Below are 4,682 nucleotides of genomic sequence, written 5' to 3'. Positions count from 1 at the left end.
AAACTAAATCAGGTGAATCCTTTGACTTCAAACAAGGCTATGATACTGCTGTCTATGAAGTCCATAAACAGTACAAGCTAAGGAGCAGAACTGTGAATGTAAATCAGCCTGAAAAGATAAAGGATAATCAGCAGCCTAAAAGAGCCATAGTCACAGAAACTAATGACAAAACAAATTCACCTGTAGAAGAAGTGATTATTGAAGAGATCACTGAACCACTGTCCTTAAAACAGCAGCCTGTGGCCACTTCACCTTCTCAGCCTAATTTGAATGTCACTCCCCAAGAGATGAGTAAAAGAGGCAAGTCCCAAAGCCAAGATAAAAATCAAGAAGAAGATTTAATGAACAAGGAAAGGACTGTTATCCATAACCCCAAGACCCAATCTGAAAAACCTTTTGACCTAGAAACAGAAATTGGCAAACTAAAGATAGCAATTCCTCTCTCAGAACTAGCCAAGCATGACATCTATAAACTACAGATCAAAAAGTCCCTTCAACTCACTAGCAACAAAGATGATGTCAATGTGCTGGATGACACCCCAAAATTACTGTTTGGCCCGGAAGTGGATGGAAAAACGGTAGCCACAAGGGTATTACCTTTTTATGTCAGCTTACACATTCATGATAAAATACTACATAATGCAATGTTTGACTCAGGTGCCTCTCACAATCTCATGCCAAAAGCAGTCATGGAGAGATTGAATCTAGACATAACAAGACCATACAAGGACCTATTTTCCTTTGACTCCAGCCAAGTCAAGTGTTTAGGTCTCATAAAAGACTTATGTGTGTCTCTGGTTCAATACCCAAACAAAAAATTCCTAATGGATGTGGTAGTTGCGGATATCCCACCTAAGTATGGGATGCTATTATCAAGATCATGGGGAGCTAAAATCCAAGGTTCCCTACAATTAGACATGTCATATGCCACCATCTCTATTTTTGGGCAACCAAAAAGACTGTACAGAGAAACACTCACGAAATATATGGTCAGCAGTGAAGAAAAGCCTCAAAACTTTCCCATATATGCTGTCCATTCAGACATAGACTCATACATTCTCTTCAATGACAGCACAACTCCCTCAAAAGGTGAGGTTGAAACCAAGATACTCATACCAGAGGAAGACTCAAATGAAAAAATTACCACCCATGAAACAACATTCAATCAAACACTAGATACTGCTGCTGTTCTAAATATCAAGCATACCTAATCAAATGATGAAACTGTCCTAGAAGACAAGCTAGATGAAAAACCACAACTTCTACTCACATTGCGAGCCCATGAACAGATCATTAAATCTCCTTCCCAACAGGATATTCTATGGTTCCTTGAATTTGATGGCTCAGTCAACAAGTTAGGGGCAGGAGCTGGAGTTTGGGTACACAATAAAGAAAATAGTCATGCAGAAGGCAGAGCCTATAGATTGAACTTCAGATGTACTAATAACATGGCAGAATATGAAGCTCTTTTACTAGGCATCAAGTTAGTAAAGTTCTTACAAGCTGTCAGGGTTTCAATCATGGGTGATTCAGATTTAGTTATTCAACAAGTGAAGGGAAACTTTGTCACCAACGACAAAAGACTAAGGACTTATAGGTCTGCTGTTGCTGAGGTACTAAACTTTTTCTCTGAATTTCAAATCACTAAAATTTCTAGAACCCACAATCTACATGCTCATAGTTTAGCCACCTTTGCAAGTACCTGCAAGCTGCCTTTTGAGCCCCATCATTGTTTTACAGCTGAGGTAAAACACAGACCCTCCATTCCAAACAATGTTAATGATTAGCAAGTATTTGAGGATGACAAGCAAATAAACCATTTTTTAACTCTGCAGCAAGAATTTGCAGGATTAAATATTGACACTGATACAGCAAGTCAATCACAAATACTTGCAAGAGCAAGTCCATCACAAATACAGTTTCAACAGATTACTCACCCAATATCACCTAGAACAGCAAAACAAATGCTAAATCCAACTATTTTCAACAAAGACAACATTCAGCAAATTCAATCAATCAATTGTGAGGAAGTGGCCAATTCTGAAACTGAAATCATACAGCTGAAAGACAATTTTCTACCAACAGGCCTAACTCCACTAGAAGACATCTTTGACTCAAATGATATCCCCAGAAAACCAAAAATGCAGCCCTTAAATGTAGCCATTGAAGAATGCAACATAGGTACAATTGACAAACCCAAAATAATTAAATTGTCTGCTTCTTTACCTCCTGACCAAAAGCCTAAATACATTGACCTCTTTAAAGAGTTCCAGGATGTCTTTGCATGGAGTTATGAGGACCTAAAGTCCTATGACACCTCTGTTATCCAGCATACAATCCCTCTCAAACCTGATCAAAAGCCCTTTAAACAAAAATTGAGGAGAATCAATCCTATGCTTCTCCCAGCAATGGAACAAGAGGTACAGAAAATGTTCAAGGTTGGCATCATAGCACCAATCAGATTCTCTGAATGGATCTCCAACTTAGTCCCTACAAGGAAGAAGACTGGTGAAATTAGGCTGTGTGTGGACTTAAGAAATCTGAACCAAGTATCCCTCAAAGACAACTATCCATTACCCAAGATGGATCACATTCTCCAAAGAGTGGTAGGGGCCTCAAGGATCTCATTACTGGATGGATTTTCAGGCTTCAATCAAATCCTGGTGCACCCTGATGATCAAGACAAAACAGCATTCACTACCCCATGGGGAACTTTCAAATATGTAAAGATGCCTTTTGTATTGAAAAATGCAGGGACAACTTTTCAAAGAGCAATGGATATTGCTTTTTCCAAAGAGATTCATGACTTCCTTGTCATTTACCTAGATGACCTCACACCTTTCTCAAAATCAGACCAAGAACATATAAAACATTTGAGACAGATCTTCCTAAAATGCAGAAAATATGGAATTTCCTTGAATCCCAAAAAGTCCCTGTTTGTTTTAGAGGAAGGTAAGCTATTGGGCCACATCATTTCTAAAGATGGCATTAGAATTGACCCAGATAGGATACAGGCTATCCTACAAATGCCCCACCCAAGAAATGTCAAAGAGTTGCAAGGATTCTTGGGAAAAATCAATTTCTTGAGAAGGTTTATCCCAAACTTAGCAGAACTAATCAGATTATTAAATAACATGCTAAAAAAGGATTCAAAAGTCAAATGGACTGTTGAAGCCAATCAAGCCTTTGAAGGCATAAAACTGGCCCTTACCCAAACCCCAGTGCTGACCAATCCTCAGTTTGACAGAGAATTTATCATTTTCTCTTTTGCCTCCCAGCATACTATTGCTGTTGTTTTGTTGCAAAAAGATGACCAAGGAAATGAGAAGCCAATTGCTTTCTTTAGTAAAGCTCTTAGAGATGCACCCCTGAAGTATCAAAACATGGAAAAGCAAGCTTATGCTTTGGTTAAAGCCATTAAAGACTTTAGGATTTACATCCTATACTCCCATGTTATAGCTTATGTACCAAGTCCTATTGTCAAAGACATTCTCACCCAAGAAAATTTAGAGGGCAGAAGAGGAAAGTGGATTGCCAACATCTTGGAATTTGATATTGAGATAAAACCTAAAAAACTAATAAAAGGGCAAGGCTTGGCTAAATTAATGACAGAAGCAAATTTCCAAGCCTTAGACATTAACCAGCTGGACAGTGAACCAGAGCTGGCGACTCCAAAGATCAATGTAGCCTTTGAACAATCCCCTTGGTACTCTGATATATGTTATGTATTGCAAAACCTGTGTGCTCCCCCAGGATTGTCCAGAACTAAATGTAGGTTCCTAAAAATGAAAGCTTCTAAATTCTGTGTTATGGATGGAAATTTATTGTGGAAAAACCATGAAGGAATATTGCTAAATTGCCTAATTGAGAATGAAACTGACAATATCATAAAGGAATCTCATGCAGGTGACTATGGTGGACACTTGTATTGGAAGTCCACTATGGATAAAATACTAAGAGCTGGGTACTACTGGCCCACCATGTTCTCTGATGTCAAGAAATTCACCACCTCATGTCATAAATGTCAAGTGTTTGAGGGAAAGAGACAGTTGCTGCCACTTCCCTTAAGGCCTATTGCAACAGAGAGACCTTTTCAACAATGGGGCTTGGATTTCATTGGGGAAATTCATCCCTCATCTTCAGGCCAACATAGATGTATCTTAACAGCCACATACTACTTCACTAAGTGGATTGAAGCTGTTCCATGCAGACAAGCAAATGATTCCACTATCATTCAGTTCTTGGAGAACAACATATTGGCTAGATTTGGCTGTCCTAACAAAATTATAACAGACAATGCTGCGGCTTTCAGATCCAAGAAGATGGTGAACTTCTGCCATAAATTTCACATCACCTTGGGCTATTCTACTGCATACTATCCCCAAGGAAATGGCCTTGCTGAGTCATCAAATAAAAGTCTGGTAAACATCATAAAGAAAGTGCTAGAAGAGAACAAAAAGAACTGGCATAAGAAGCTTGTGAACGCCCTGTGGGCAGATAGACTGACAACCAAAAGATCAATTGGGACCAGCCCATATGAGTTGGTTTATGGATTAGAGGCCAAATTTCCTTCATCACTAGGAGTGCCTGTTATGAAACTTCTTCAAGAAAGCCAAGCTGAAACAAATGATATGCAAAGAAGAATCAATCAAATCATATTTTATAGAAAACTAGAGACCAAG

Source organism: Pinus tabuliformis, chromosome 6 (genome assembly GCF_031772625.1).
Source record: "Pinus tabuliformis cultivar Carrire ecotype Pingquan chromosome 6, CPIR1, whole genome shotgun sequence".
NCBI lineage: Eukaryota > Viridiplantae > Streptophyta > Pinopsida > Pinales > Pinaceae > Pinus > Pinus tabuliformis.
Note: the sequence above shows the minus strand (reverse complement) of the source record.